The following is a 17,419-nucleotide window of genomic DNA, read 5'->3' on the forward strand; positions in this document are numbered from 1 at the left end:
TTGACATCAGGTCGTTGCTGTCCTTCGACTTGGCTCTTCTTTTTCATTTTGTCTTGGCTATTATGGGTCCTTTGCATTTCCACAGGAATTTTAGAATCAGCTTGTCCCTGTCTACAAAAAGGCAGCTGAGATTTTGATCAGGACTGCATTGATTCTACAGATGAATCTGCAAAATGAGTATTAATTGTTGGTGATGCCTGCCTAATGGATGCCCAATGATTCTATTAAAATGTGAAGATCACTGCTCTCACTGAGTGCTTAAATGTATCCATATATCTGATGCTAACCAAGAAATGTAAACCTATACTGTCTTGCCTTTTTTCAGTCAAAAGTATACACCACTGAATATAAAAAAAACCCACCTAAGATTATTAGCCTACCTCCACACAAGTGTATTAGAAATTTGTATTTTGGATTCATCTGGAGGAAGATTGACACTTGTTGACCATAGGGGAATAGTAATTCCCGAGTGAGAGCAATACAGGAAAATATACAGAGTTGGGAGAGGGAAACACTGAAAAAGAGAATGGTAAGAAATTTGATGTGGGTAAGTGTGGACATAAGATCTAACCTAGGGAGGACTTTTCAATAGGTTCAGGACATTGACAGTGAAACAAAAATGGAAGGACAGGCAAAGTCAGGGTGTAAGAAGCCGAGGTATGTCCACCTCAGAAGGGAGAAATGCAGAGTGGTGGTACCTTATGTAAGTTTCAACGGAGGTGCCTGAGATGCATATTCGTCTCACAGTATAGGTTTCCTCCTCCTTCCCTAAAAACAATCTAGCTGGCCACATGGCCCCCTAGACTCCCTTACACCCAGGCGTGCCTATTTGATTAAGTGCTTTTTAATGAGATATGAGTGAAAATCATGAGTGCTACTTTAGGATCATAGCCTTCAAGGGAAGGGTAAGTTTTCCTTCCTCCCTTCCCCCTCCTCTGCCTGGATTGTAGAAGTGGCTGCAAGCCATCTTACACTATGGGGATGAAAGCATCACTCAAGGGCAGTGGGACAAGATAAAAAGAGCCTGGGACCTGACCACTTGGACCACAACACCAGCTGTAGACTTATTCCTGGACTATTATGTGAAGAGAAATACATTTCTAATGTGTTTGAACCACTGTTAATTTGGGTCTGTGTTACAGCTGTCGCCAAGCTAATCAGGCAGGATGACTGCTCACTGGGAGGTTGGTTAAAAAAAAAAAAAAAAAGTTCTGCTTGAAGTTCTGCATTTTAAAGCTTGAAATATTTGTACGATGAGCCAATATTCTCCCATAGAATCACGAAGATTATAAAAATATCATTAGTTTAGTGCATACCTCTGAGAGCCAAATGAGTAATAATCTTTTTCTCATTTTGTAGAGAGGGGGGGATATGTCTTTACGAAAATGTGATGACATTGATAAAATAGAGCATTTTTTTGGTCACAAAGACTTGGCTTTGAATTACTACCACTTAGCAATTGTTTAACATTAAGTTGCTTTAGTTCCCTCAACTTTTCTTTCCTAATCTGTAAAATATCTACCTCCTGACCTTACTATAAGGTTCAAATTAGATAATATTTAAAGTTCCAAGTCATAGGTACAGCTTTAATGATAACTTCCTCCCTCCCCTACACCCTGGTCAAGATACAGGGGCCATCCACTCTGTAGTCAAGGATAATTCATTACCTAAACAAGTTTACTAAGCATTGGACATAGCTGTGTAGAGCTGCCATTTAATGGAGGATACACAGCCTGTTCTATCAGTAGATTTGGGTGTGATCTAGCTAATCGGTTTATCTAAACAAAGATCGTCTTGGTGCCAACTGTGGAATGAGCATATGTCTTTTAATCCTAAATTTTCTGCTTCACTCTCTGCATTAGTGGTCCCCTACTCAAGTGTTACAGGGATCGGGCAGGGAATTGAAATGAGGCATGCCTTGGCGAATCCACGCGTGGAGACTGAGATGGAGAAGGCGGCTGCCACTCAGCTCCCACAGATGCGGCATCCTGGGATGCGGCTCCCTGTCGCTAGTTCTTAGACATTTTCAAGGGAATTGCAAGTCTGATTTTTTTGGTGTGGAATCTCTTCTTTTTAAAATGTTGGTTCAGTTAAAAAACAAAACACAACAAAACAACAACAACATAAAACAGTGTTTGGGTTGAATAAAACATGTCTGTGGCTGCCAGTTTGCTGCCTCAGCTCTCCACGCCGCCCACTTTGACGGGGACTTGCTCTTGGCTGAGGCAGTTGCCTCTTAAGAAATCCTTGGACTGCATATGTGATAACATCAGCGTATTCACTTATTCGTGTAGATCTGTGTGCTCTGAACCGGGGCTGGCTCCAAATAAGACATGAAGATTTTATTTTCAAAGGGCAATTCTAATAAACTAAACACAGGGAAGATCCCCCAGTGTTACCCTGCCCTGAAAGGTACCTAACACTGATTCTGTGGGGGGTTTTTCCACCCCCACCCCCCGTTCACTATGGGGAAGAAGATGATGTAATAAATATTTCTATGTTTATTTGGTGTGTGAAGCCAAATACTCAAATGCTGAGTGCATTAAAAAAAAATCAAAATCAGCAATTCAATTATTTTTCTTTATTAGAGCAGCCGGGACTGAGCTTGTTAAGATGGATCTGCTTTGTTGTAGCTTGCTCTGCTGGCGGTGTCGAAATGAATTAAGCGAGGCAGAGTCAAAGAAATCTCGCAGGCGCCTTTAATCTCCTGTCAGAAAGAATAGCTAGCTGAGTCGAACATCAGTAATTTTTTTCTCTTGTCTCACCTTAGAAGCTTGTGTTCTTAGCTACCTATCTGTGGACTTATATTTTAATCTTAAAATTATACTCCTAATATATTCTTAAGATTGGGCATTTGGGTGTCCAGTCTTCTAAGTTAGTGATTTGCTGGTACTTAAAAATCACCCACGTAAAAATGCCATCTCTTCTCTGAAACTCGGAAGAGGCAGTTTCTTTATTACTCAATTCCATACCAGAAGCTACCACAGTTTTTCTGTTTTGGTAAGACCAGCAAGTTCCCGAATTTCCTTTTTGAGTTTTTTTTTTTTACTTCTAGTACACATATTAGAAAAATATATATAATATGTCACAATATGAGTCTCTGAGGTCAAATGTTGAGGGATGCAGTTCTCCTGTGCATCCTGTAAAACTCTCTAAAATATCCCATGGCTGTGAAAATTGATGTCAGAGGGCAATCCCGAAGTGATGTCAGCCTTTTCTCTGCTGGGGAGGCCTTTGAGCTCTGGGGCATTTGTGCTACTACTGTTCCAGTCATTTCCTCTTTTAAGAACTGACTCGTAGAATAAGCTCCACTGGGCAGAAAGTGGAGCTTTTGTCTGTTAAGCAAAAGACCCTTTTCTACCAGGATGGGTCTTTCCAAAAGTTAAAAAAAAGAAATGCGGTCAGCGGGTGGTAGGTGTTTTTTTAGTAGGTTGAAGGCTATAACGTTGAAGAAACAAAAATTGCTGACTCAAGAGTCTGTGGACCCAAAGTGCTACCAAGAAAAGCTAAAATATTCAGTCTCGTGGTAAGGACACCTTTGTTCTTAGAGTGTAACAAGTTGGACATCATGGACTTTGACGTCAGCGGGTTATTAATTACACGTGGCAAATACAACGCAGAGCAATGCCGTGTTTTCTGGGAAATATCGTAGCTCCCTCAATAGGGATCATCTACTGACTTCTTTCTTATGTGACTTATGAAGGTGCCTATACTGTAACAAGTTTCCAGTTTTTGTCAAACTTCTTCTCTCCTCCTGAGTCTTCCGCCCTCATTGGGTATTTTCTAGGTTGATGCATGTGCCTTAGCACCAGAGTTGTAGATTTCCATATTTTGGTAAGCATGTTCTTGTTCCCCTGCAAATGGGGATCCCCAATCTTTCCACGCTGGAATGAAGTAGAACAAATCTAATCAACCTACTTGTGTTTAGTTTTATTTTGATGACAAAAAGTATAGAGAAAACCCACAAACCTACCTACCACCTTGAGAAATTAAACATAGATCATAGCTCCTATAAATCCCTCCTTATTCCATTCCCTTCTTTCCCTCCTCAGAGATGACCGTTGTTCTTATTTTTGAATGCAATATTATATACGGTCCCCCCAAACATACATAGTATTTTATATATTTTTATACTAAATTAAAATGGTATCATATTTATGTATCCTCCTGAAAGACTTTTACATCTATGAGACTATAATTATTTCTCCTTCAAAGATAAACTTCTCCTGTAGATCTAAAAATCTTTGTGGGGATGGTTTTTTTTAACATCCCAAATCATTTTTTACTAAATATAGAGAAAGTAATGAAATGCTTGGATGCTCAGAATAAATTTAGTCTTTATAGCTCAGCACCACTTAGTTCAATCACTCGTCATTCCCGCTTCATCTATCATTTAATATTTTCTAGTTTTTATAGTTTATATTTCTTTATTTTTTCCTAAATTATTCAATTAAACTAAAAAAAACCTCACCCATTTTACCCAATGTGTGTGCCCTTGTAACCAGCAATGTCCATTCTTGACCAGTTAAATACTCACATATATGTTCAAGTAGAAGTGTCCAAGAATATTTGTTGCAGCACTGTTACAATAGTAAAACTAATACTTAAGGTTAAATATAGTCCAAACTATGTAGCAATTGAAAGGAATAAGGTAGATATATATACTTATCATTGGTAAATAGGTAAAGCTCCAAGACATATTATTTTTTTAAAAAAAAGCAATTGCAAAACAAAATTAACATTATGATGCCACTTATGTTTTAAAACTGTGTGTTTCTATGTGATCTTATATAGCTTTGCAAATATATAGAAAAAGTTCTGCAAGCAGACACTGAAAGCTGATAATAGTGATTATCTCCAGGATTGGAGTGAGAGGTCAAGGAGGACTTTGTATTGCTAGTATTAGTTGGATTTTTACAACAAGAAATTCATATGTTAATTGGTTAATTAAAATGTAAATACAGTTTAAAATATATTAAAAAGGTCATTTTCAGAGCAGGCTAATAACACTGTGGCTTGAAGCAAGAGAGTAAAACTATCGCAGCCAATGATTAGTTTAAATGGCCTCAAGGAAAATAAACTGGGGGACTGAACTCAGTGTCTATCTAAACATCCACCCCAAAACCCTTAAATTTACAGAATGTAAGTATAGTCATATCAGCACTGGCAAGCAAGAAAAGTCATCACCAGACCTGAAATTGCAAGACACACCCAGAAGAAAGAAATCAATGGGCTTGAATGGATTAAATTGAGGAAATCCAAAATATATACATGGAAAAAACACGGAGACAAGAGCCACTGAAAGTCCAAAAATAGAAAGAACAAATACCAAGACCCAGGCAGAGCACTAGGGCAATAAAGAGGATAGTTAATAATACTGTATTTTAATATTTTATTTTATTTTCTATATTAACTCTTTCCTTGGGAGTTAATCCTTCTTTTAGTTGGAGTTTTTTAGGCTTTCTCTGCTGTAGGTTTTTCTCATATATTTGGTGACTCATTTCCAGATTATACTTTTAGATGAATGTTTAGATAACATAGTACCTAAGCGTTTTGGGTGGGTTTTTCCCCTTGAAGCAAGACTTTTCATTTTTACTATTAGAATAAAAGTTCTGCTTTCAGGAGTGCTGTTGGTTGTAAGAAAGGTGGAAGAGAGGCTGCAGGCTGGGGAGATGGTCTTCTAGGCTGTGCAGTAGAGCACAGGCGTTAAGGCTGGGCTCTAATACCAGACCATCTGGGGTCAAATCCTGACTCTGCCATGGACAGCTGTGTGACTTTGGAAAATTTACCTAACTGCTCTGTGCCTTAGGTTCCCTCTTTCTAACATTGTGAAAAGAGTGGTACCTACCTTCTTGAGTTGTTATGAGGATTAAATGTCAGTACATTTAAAGCTCTTAAAATGGTTCCTGACGTATAGTAAGATTTCAGTGCATGTTAGCTATTGTTTTGTAGTAATATTCAATTTGTGAACATGTGTGCTTATGGTTTTATGTTTGAGCAAATGCTGGAGTCAGCTGATCCCAGCCCGTCTTCTGCCAACCATCTCTACAGGCTGCGGCATCGGCATCCCTTAGTTCACGTTGCCTCTGGGCTTGAGATTATTCTCCAGGGAAATTCTTCTCTCCCCTCTGATTTCCTCCCATTTCCACTCTCCAATTAACAGTTTGATTTGACTCCGTAACATAAGAGAGCTCTTGAAAAAAAAAATAGTGGACTGAATCCACATTTTAAAGCCTCTCCTTCATCCGAGATCCCACTGAAATGACAGTCTGTATTTTAAAAAGAAAGTACATAGCAACTCTGGAAATCCAGGAGGACCTCATCAGGAGGCCAGGGCAGCAAGAGTCTCTAGGACACGTAAGGCAGAGGCAAGCAGATCAGTCATGAGACCACTGAGCTGAGGGACTGGTTGAGAGGCCAAAAGGGGTCCTCCAAGAAGAGAATTTCCCCCGGAAAACTGCAGAATGATCTCTACCAGAGGCGGTGAGGATGGCAGGATGAGCAGCCTATGGACGGTGAGCTGCAGACCTGGCTCAGGACCAGCCATTCAACTTCTGCTCTGGGCTAAAAGCACAGGTGCTGACTCAGGGGACTCAGAAACCTTAAGTTACTAACGGCTGCGCTGCGGCAGGCGGCTGGATGTGGAGAGTCCCTGACATAACATTATCATTGGACATAGTAGCTAAAAGTATTTAATTAATGATTTTTTTTTTACCAGTGCCACACTGATTTGTTTATTTTAACCTTATAACATGCTTAATAGTTTGTGGAGTTAGTCTCCCCCTCCCTACTCATTTTTTTTTTAAATTTATTTATTTATTTATGGCTGTGTTGGGTCTTCGTTTCTGTGCGAGGGCTTTCTCTAGTTGCGGCGAGCGGGGGCCACTCTTCATTGCGGTGCGCGGGCCTCTCACTGTCGCGGCCTCTCTTGTTGCGGAGCACAGGCTCCAGACACGCAGGCTCAGTAATTGTGGCTCACGGGCCTAGTTGCTCCGTGGCATGTGGGATCTTCCCAGACCAGGGCTCGAACCCGTGTCCCCTGCATCGGCAGGCAGATTCTCAACCACTGCGCCACCAGGGAAGCCCCCTCACTACTCATTTTTAAAATTTTCTTAGAGATTTTTGCTCTTTGTCTTTTCCACACCTTATTTAAGAGTTTCCTTATCCCCCCAATTTTAAAAATAGTGCATAAAGTCAATTCCAACTTGGCTTTTTTTTTTTTAATAAATTTATTTTATTTATTTATTTTTGGCTGCATTGGGTCTTTGTTGCTGCACGCGGGCTTTCTCTAGTTGTGGCGAGCGGGGGCTACTCTTCGTTGCGGTGTGCAGGCTTCTCATTGCGGTGGCTTCTCTTGTTGCGGAGCATGGGCTCTAGGTATGTGGGCTTCAGTAGTTGTGGCACCTGGGCTCAGTAGTTGTGGCTCGCGGGCTCTAGAGCGCAGGCTCAGTAGTTGTGGCGCACGGGCTTAGTTGCTCCACGACATGTGGGATCTTCCCGGACCAGGGCTCAAACCCGTGTCCCCTGCATTGGCAGGTGGATTCTTAACCACTGCGCCACCAGGGAAACCCCAACTTGGCTTTTTAAGTGAAAAAGAGAAGGCAAAATTGCTCCTGGAAACATTTTTTTAAAAATCAACTGTTGTAAGATTTTGGATTTTTTTCCAGAAAAATCAAAAGAGTGAAAAAATCATATTTCACTGAAACGTGACCTCTTACATCATTTGTGTTCATTGAATTCGAAGACAAGTTAACATGTGAGATCTTTATCCTTCTGAAATAAAGGAAAATCCTTAATGCCTCACATTCCTCCTAAAGTTTGAATCCAGGTGGTCACTTCCGGTTCAGGTTCAAGTTAAGGTTGAATGAGGTGCATGGCAGCAACAAAAGGGCTGTGTCCAGAGTACTCACAATCGGTTTCCACTCTGGTAAAATCAAGGCAGTATCTGGGGAGTTCAGAGGAGTCTTGCAGGTCCCAGAACCATCTAGGCTTGCCCTTGGTAGTGGGTAGCCCTCGTTTGTATCAGATGAAGTTTCTGTTAAATTTACTAACGTCCCTGTAATCAGTTGGAAAGGAATCCAGTGAAGAATTCTGGCCACGCCCCTCGGGATCTTAGTTCCCCGACCAGGGATTGAACCCACGCCCACTGCATTGGAAGTGCGGAGTCTTAATCACTGGACCACCAGGAAGGTCCCTCCAGTGAAGAATTTTAATGGTGCAAGGTGTGAGTGTGTGTAAGAGGGAAATAGGGAGAAGGAATGAGATGAGGCTATTGAAAGGTTGTAACATATGTACTTGTTTCTAGGAAGATATATTATTAAAGCTCCCTGTCTTTGTTCAGGGGGAAAAAAAGACATTTTAATGGCCCATTTCATCATATTGTTGTAAGATAAACAGCCATCGATTTTTATGAAGGAGAGGCATAAGCAGATGATTCTCCTCCTTAGACGTGTAAGGCATGGAACTTTAGCTCTGAAGGCAGAGAGCTTCTGGCTGTCCGCCCTTCAAAGCTGTTATGCTGACTTCCCTGGTGGCACAGTGGGTAAGAATCCACCTGCCAGTGCAGAGGACACGGGTTCGAGCCCCGGTCTGGGAAGATCCCACATGCTGCAGAGCAACTAAGCCCGTGTGCCACAACTACTGAGCCTACGTGCTGCAACTACTGAAGCCCTCACGCCTAGAGCCCATGCTCTGCAACAAGAGAAGCCACTGCAAGGAGAAGCCCGTGCACCGCAACCAAGAGTAGCCCCTGCTCGCTGCAACTAGAGAAAGCCTGTGCGCAACCAGGAAGACCCAACACAGCCATAAATAATAAATAAATAAATAAAAATGTTAAAAAATGTTATGCTTGAAGGTTCCTGAGGAAAAAGGAGTTGGTCAAATTTGCATAGCGGCCAAGTAGGCTTTTGAGAGCAGCTGGAAGGAGACCCTGACGCTTTAAGCCTCAATGTCACCCCGACATATCTGATTACTGGGCACTAGAGTCGAAGGCCAGTTGGCAGTAGGAACTGCGGGGACTTGAGCAAACCTTCTGGATGAGAAAATGCTGGAGCTGGTGTCCCAAGGAGGGTGGGACGTGCTCCCTCATATTATTTTGAATATTCGAAGTTTCCTGTGCTCTAAACTGGTAAAGCAGGACACACCTGTGCGTGATATCTTCCATCTCAGTCCTCTGCAGCTAATGAGGTACTTCACGAATAATGGAAATCAGTTAAACTATTGTAACAGCAATCTGTCCATTAGTATAAATGCGCCTCCACCAAGTTTTAAAATGCTACCCTTTCTAATATGTTAGGGCCACTCTTGTGATTTCAACTGTTGCCTTTGTGCCGATGATGTGACATTTTCCAGTGAGTGCATGGGAGTCAGCCCTATCTACTGTGCTCTCCTTTTCAAGGTGTTCCTTTCTTCCTATTTTCCGATTTCCCAATGAATGACTCTAATAGCGACTCTACTGTCCATCCAAGGGCTCTGGAAAAGTCTAAACTATCTTCCTAGCTCCACTTTCTCCTTCCTCTTTACCTCCCATAGCCCGGGAGTTATTAAGCCCCCACTGAATTTATCTGCTAATGTCTTTTCTTTTTCCTTTTTTTAAAAAAAAATTTTTATTTTATATTGGAGTATAGTTGATTTACAATGTTGTGTTAGTTTCAGGTGTACAGCAAAGTGATTCAGTTCTACATGTACATATACCTATTCTTTTTCAAGTTCTTTTCCCATGTAGGTTATTACAGAGTATTGAGTAGAGTTCCCTGTGCTGTACCGTAGGTCCTTGTTGATTATCTATTTTATATATAGTAGTGTGTGTGCCTCCTTGTATCCCAGTGTCACTGTTAGACTCCAGAATATTGCAGTGGCCTCAAGCTCTTCCTTAATGTCTTCCTCTCCCCAGTAACGCTGCTGGACTAGGCATTTCTAGAGCACAGATGTGATCGTGTCCCTGTCTGCACAGAAACTTTTGCTGGTTCATCCCGACCTGCTCTTCGGTATCATCGCCCACCCTTCTCCCGGCCCCCCTTTCCGGCCATGTGCGGCCACCTGCTTCCTAAATGCGCTCTCATTTTCATGCTTCCTTACCATTTCCTCAGACTGGGTTGCACGTTCCCTCCTGTTTCTACCAAATGAATTCCTACTCATTTCAAGGCCCAAATGTAATTTTACCTCTTATGTGATGGTTTTCCAAATCCCCTCTAATTTCAAGGAATCATTCCCACTTTTGTGTTCCCATGGCACTTTAACATTTAGCAAATGTTCCTATTTCCTCAATGTGAGCATTTCTGTCATTCTGGTTTCTATAATATTGTGTCATGTATACACTTGTCCCCACCATAGGCTGCGAGCACGGCTGTGTCCTTTCATCATTGTCCTCAGCCTTGAACCCGGGGTCTGGCCCAGCGGGGGCCTCTGGGAACACAGCCACTACTCTTGGCAGAGTTTGACTTTTATTTAATATATCCTCAGAGCCCACAGGAAAGAAGTCTGAGTTGCAAATGGAATTCCAAGACCACTTGTTTTCTTTTTCTTCTTGGGTGTACTCTACATGCAAATACCATGCCTCATTTCTTAATTCATTGCTTCCCTTTCTGCTACTCAACTCTATATTGTGTTTTTATTCTTTTTCCAGAGCTCTTGCCTCTCCTTCTAACACTTAGCTTCTAGGGTTCTTCTTCTCAAATTTTGTTTTTAATAAGAAAAAAATAATTGAACTCTGGATATTAGCCTCCCTGTCGTTCCATCCCATTTTGAATGGTTTTCATGTCCAGAGAGGCACTGGTAATTCGAGTCCAGTGAAAGTAAGAAATGGTTTTTGACATAGCATGGAATCCGCTTACAGCTGACTTCAAGAACTAAATAAGAGGTATGCTATTTTCTGAGTTGTGATTTTTAAATTGCTCATGAAAATAGAAGAGTCTTGGCAGGGAAACCAGATGACTTCAAGCAAGTGGATAATGGGTGAGAGAACGTTTGTCATGTGGGTTAGTTGTCGTATGAGATTATAATTCAGCTGTCGTTACTAGTGATTGAAGAATATCTATGTAGTGAAATGCAGGTTAATAGCTTCAGTTCATTTTCCAATGGAGAAATGTCTGAATTCAAACGGGCCCCAAAGGGCTGTAGGAGGCTGTGTCTTCTAAGGGAAAAAGTATTGAATGGGGAAAACTGACCTGGTCCTGGGTTACTGCAGAATTATTTTCTTGAAGCCTGGTTAATTCTTCATTTCTTTCCTAATGTACCCATGGGATGTGGAGCTTATGCAGTGCTGGCCAGGACTGGAGTAAGCAATCAAAAAGGAGAGATGTTCTGACCAAATCAGTGAATCAATGAATCAATCAATCAATCAATCAATCCTGCTTTGTTTAGATGTTGTCATTGTATACAATTTTAATGGTCGAATGAATACTTTCTTAGTTTTTTATCTTAGGAATGTATCGGTTGTACAAAAATGAAAAAGTGAAAGCATTCCAAATCCTTCCCTCTCTTAATTGCTTTAGACGAAGTAAACATTCTGGGAAATGGCAATATTTTAATTTAACCCACGCAATCCAGTTTTAATTTGAACTAAACCCCAAAATATTTTTGAAAGCCTATTATATGCAAAGTATTATACTCTGTGGTGCTGACAAAAATGTAAAGCTATAACAGGGATTTTGTGAGAGAAAAAAGGAAAAATGAGAAAATGTATGTAGGGGCTGTTTGTAAACGATACAAGAATATTTAAACGTCAGTTATAATATTATTAAACAGATGTCCTTTGTCCCAGAACGTATAATCTAATGGGGGATATAGGTTTCTAAAAAATTAATACTGAGAAGGCTAGAATGAGTGTACAACCAAATTTTACAGGAATTATGAGGGAGAACAAAGTTAATTTATTTAGAAAAATTTGGAAGGGCTTCTTAGAGGTAAAATACACTCTATTTTATAGAAATCACAGTAAAAAGGTATGCTGATACTCTCAGTGTTTTTTTTTTTCCATTTACTTGCTCTCATACCACTTCATCAATATCAGTTTTTAAATGTACCCAATCAAGAGAAACAAAGAATTATTTTCTAAGTTACTTTGTAAAACTGCCAAGTTGATTACCTTTGGAATGTTCCTTCCCAAAAGAGAAAACCAGATGTATTTTAAGAGTGTATATCTGTGTTCATTCTGAAAATATTTCTAGACAGTTATACAGATAGACATATGTGTATATAGTTGTATTATATGTATATTGTGTGTGTGTATATGTATGTATTTGTGTGTGTGTGTGTGTATATACATGCATCTTTGTCAAAGCTGACCTCTCCACTAGAGAAGCATTTCAACCAATATGAGACATTAATTTTTTTTTTTAATTGAAATATAGTTGATTTACAATGTTAGTTTCAGGTGTATGGCACAGTGATTCAATATTTTTATAGATTATACATGATTTAAAGTTATTACAAAATAATGGCTATATTTCCCTGTGCTGTGCAATATATCCTTGTTGCTTTTTAATTTTATACATAATAGTATCTCTTAATCCCCTACCCCTATTTTGCCCCTCTTCCTTACCCTTTCGCCATTGTAACCACTAGTTTGTTCTCTATATCTGTGAGTCTGTTGCTATTTTGTTCTATACATTTGTTTGGGTTATTTTTTAGATTCCACATGTAAGTGATAACATCGAGTATTTGTCTTTCTCTGTATGAGACATTGATTCTTAAGTGTTACCTGCTCCTCTGGTCTACCAAAGGCTAAGAAGATAGACCCATCTGCTTATCATAATAGCTAATGTACATTAAGTGCTTATCATTTCTAATCCCCTTCCATGTAATTTATCAAGTTCTCATTAACAGCTTATGAAGTAGGTATTGTTATTATCATGCTCTTATTTGTAAAATGATTGGGCTGGGATTTGAACCCAAGATAAATGGTCCAGGGCCTGTGTTCTCCATCATCACAATGCTATATTTCCTCTCTGCAAGTGGTGATTATTCTTAGAGCTCTATTCTTCCTTGTGCTTAAATCATTCTCTGGATGTTACTTAAGCCACTTGGGGAGACTCAGTTTTCTGTCTGGTTCATTTTTAACTATTTCAAAGGGAAGTAGATGCTTTCTGTCAAAGTGAATTTCCATAAAGTGAATCAAGTTTTTGAGTATCATTATAAAAATCAGAGATGTGTTTACTTAAGGAAAAATATTTCTCAAGAAGTAATGATAAAGTTTTGTTAAGCGGGGGGTCCCAGGTTCATTTGGGACCAACACATCATTCCTTAGTTACTGTCTTGAGGTGGTGATATACTTTTTCTTTGTAGTACCCTGTTGATTCTAGGATGTCTTCTTTGTCTCCAGTCGCTCACCTCATCATTCCTGCTGGGTCCTGGTTTATACCCCATAAATACCTGAACATGGCTGTCTGTCCAGATAAACTCCACATTTACAGTTCTCAGAATTGTCATACCCATTGCCTGAGATTTCTCTGGCATTTGCAATACCTGATTCAGTTGGACTGCTACCGCACACTTCAACTATAATTGCCACCATATTCATTCATTTGTCTAACAGATTTTTATTGAGAACTGTGGTGGAAAGTTCTTCACCTCCTGTACTAGTATTGCACATCCACATGCTTGGTGTGGGCTGGGGTGGGCAGAGTGTGCTGTACTTCCTGCTTCTTGATTGTGGGCTTGGCCATATGACTTGCTTTAACCAATGGTTGATGTGATAGAAACAAACACCTGATATCGGCTTCTATTCCTGACTTTGTTAGGAGAAAACTGTGCTTTGGGTGGTGTGATAAATATCCATTTGGTCTTTGTCCCCAGTTCCTGACACAGAGCTTCTAAATCCTTGGAATCTCCTGAGTGATAGAGGTGATAGGAACATCTTTTATTGTTCATAACAATCCCCTTTCCACCACCCTGAGTTTACGCTAATAAGGTGACGCTTAGCTGAGTCTAAGAGTCAGATATCTTTAGGATGGGGGCTAAAGAACAAAGCAAGGCATGATTAGAAAGTTGAAACTTTCAGCCTTACCCCTTGACCACCAGGGAGGGAAGAGGGGCTAGAGATTGAGTTAATCACCAGTGACCAATGATTTAATCAATGACTAATGAAACCTCCATAAAACCCCTAAATGATGGGGTTCAGTGAGCTTTCGAGTTGATGAATACACTGAGGTGCTGGGAAGGTGTCACACTTGGAGAGGACATGGAAGCTCCACGCTGCCCCCCATACCTTGCCCTATACCCTATGCAACTCTTCCATTTGGCTCTTCTTGAATTGTATCCTTTATAATAAACCAAGTAAGTAAAGTGGTTCCCTGAGTTTTGTGAGCCATTCTAGAAAACTAGCAAACTGAAGATGGAGTTGTGGGAACCTCCCATTTATTGCCTGTTGCTCAGACATACAAGTGGCCACCTTAGACTTGAGACTGATGTCTGAGGTGGGGACAGTCTTATGGGACTGAGACCTTAACTTGTGGGTTCTGTGCTAACTGTAGGTGGTTACTGTCAGAATTGAACTGAATTGTAGGATGCCCAGTTGGAGAGTTGGAGAACTGGTAGTTGATGTAGAAAAATCCCACACATTTGGTGTCAGAAGTGTGAGTAAAAACAGTTCAGTATTAGTGTTTGATCCAAGGATGAGAGGCACTCAGAGCAGACCTAGACCAAACCTGCAGCTTTGAGCCAAGCACAGCTGAAATCAGCTGACACCCAGCCAACCCACCAATGCATGAAGAAATAAACGCTTGTTTTTGAAAACCACTGAGTTTTAATATGGATTGTTACACAGCATAAACTGATTCAACCTATGTGCCAAGCACTGTTTTAATAAGTGGATGACTTCTTATTTTAGAATTCTGTAGGTTTTGGGCTTCATATGGTGAAAAATAAGTTATAAGCTGTTTCAGTCTTTAAGAATAAGAATTTACATATTGAACATATATAGAATTCTACATATGAATATAATAGCAGCTACGCAAGTTTAGAGAGTTTGGTAATACAAAGATGAAAGGGAAAGAGAGGCCAGTTAACCGATTAGGCAAGACCTCGTAGGTCCCCTCAGTTTTGCAGAACTCCCAAATCTATTTTTTCAGGGCACCTAAGAATTGATGAGTCTCTTAGGAACTGATACACAGTAACAGACTCAGAAGAAACTAACGCACAAACCAGAGAACAATTTCTTTTTCTACTGTGAGAGATATTCCATTCTAGTAACTGTAATACATATGTCCACTTTCTTAGATAACCCTTCCTGGTACTGGGGAAGTAAAACCATCACCAGTTAGGATGGGCTTGGGGGCATATAGCAGTTAACAGTGGCTTTAATAAGATAGGAATTTATGTTTCTCTCACAGTAAAGAAATCTGAGAGTACATAGTCCAGCACTGGTATGGTCTGTGGGGTCATCAGGGACCTCCTCTTTTGTATGTAGCTCCCAACTTCAAAATCGTTTGAAATCCCAAGATGCTAAAACTCTAGCCGTTACTTCCATATTCCAGAGCACACAAAAGAGGGAGGAAGGAAAGCAAAAGAGAAACAAATCTTCACTGGATTTCACTTATATCACAGTTACTAAAATTTATGATCATAACTGGTGCAAGAGTCTTAAAATTTTAATCTTTAAATGCATGCATGCATTACTGTCCTGAATTATATCAGTATTTTGCTACTAAGCAGAAGGCGGAAAATGGATGTTGGAGAAAGCAGGTAGCAATCTCTGCTCACCATTTCTCTCTCACTCTAGTTGTCTCTTTCACATTTCAATGCTTCTTAAATCGGATGCATTGTACTAACATTGATGTGTACATTATTTTTTCCTGAAAACCCATGATTAAACTGATAGAATGTCTTATTGATTTCTTTTTAAAAACATGGTAATGATACCAATTTTCTTGGTGAGAGTAAAATCAGAGCACAGTGAGTTTTGTAGAATACGGTAAAGCCTTGTGAATTATTCCTGCCCCGAAAAAGGGAATAACATTTTCAGGATTGAAATATTTGGGTCTGCTAGACTCAGAGTGTCAATTTCATGAGAAGTAAACTCTCCAAATTTTTGCCTTTGGGGCCTCCCTATTCTAGAATCCTCTCATCTCACCTCCAGTTATGGAAACCTTTGGTTTTGACCATCTCTACTCTGGTCCTACCTCTGTGTGATTACTCCATAGTCACCTTGATTGAATTTGTTTATTGCCAGAGTTTTCCAGCCAGGATGAGTTAAACCATCTCTTAGGATGGGTGACTTCAACAGATGACTTTCATTCATTATGTGTTAATTTAAACTAGTTTAACTAACAAGGCTCATCTCATTTCCTAGTTCTTGGTGACCCCTGTCTCTTTCAAGTACTTCTAACATGGGCCACATTCCTTGGCCCAAAGAGGTGTTGCCTGTGTATGTAATTTGGAAAAAAACTTCCAGTAATTCTTTAATTTCTGAAAATATACAATTCACAAAGTCATAGCTTCAGGTATGAGGGGAAAATATAAAGATATACATTAAACTTTGTGATCTGTTTCATAGAATCACTTACGAAATAAACTGTATATCCTATATTGTCCCTGGAAGATTCAAATACAGAAATTTGTTGAATTTTTTCTCCATCTCTCTTACAAGCAAATGCTTTATGTGCTAAATATATAGTTTTATATATATTTGGTAAGTTTTAGAGTTTTTGAGATCCTTTGTAATTGTTTAGGGGTTACTACTGATAAGAATAAAGCTACTATATTTCATTAAAAATAAGACATCAGTTTTAAGATAATCCTGAATTTCTGCCATGTGAAAATGGAGGTGGGAAATGTACATCTTAAAACCATTCAAATATAATTTAGCAGAATCTTGAATAATTACTACTGTAAAATATAAACTATAGATTGTAAAGCCTCCCTATATGTAAAACTAGGGATTTAGATTCTAGAATTAAAGATATTAGAGTCTTTCAAATCTGGACAACAGGAAATAGGTTTATGTTTGCACATAGCTGATGTGTGTCAGAGGATTATTAAGGAAATTCACAATCTTTATACTTATAATTATCAGAGGTTTCAAGATGATAATGGCTAAAAATGAAAGTAAACATTCTTAAAGGCATTGAGTTAACTAGCAGATATTTAGCTGCCTTTACTAAGCCCTCAGAACCACTAGAAAGAAGGAAATCAAGCCTCTATCTGTTATACTTCTTGAGTTTCCTAGGTTCACCCTTTAATTTATCGTAGAAGGGACAGATTTATCAGTGCATCTAGTGCTGTGTCTGCTCTAAGCAATGTGGGTCTCTCTAACTTTCGAATGATATCATATTTGTGTTTTAATTTCATTATTTCTTCGCAATTCATGTTGTTTTCAAAATTTCACCGCCTCACCAAACCTCTATGAGCACACAGGAATTATTGAGCATTTACTGCGTGCCAGGCACCCTACTAGGAAGTGGAGATAAAATGATAAGGAATT

The sequence above is a fragment of the Eubalaena glacialis genome, chromosome 12 (genome assembly GCF_028564815.1).
Source record: "Eubalaena glacialis isolate mEubGla1 chromosome 12, mEubGla1.1.hap2.+ XY, whole genome shotgun sequence".
In the NCBI taxonomy this organism is placed as follows: Eukaryota; Metazoa; Chordata; class Mammalia; order Artiodactyla; family Balaenidae; genus Eubalaena; species Eubalaena glacialis.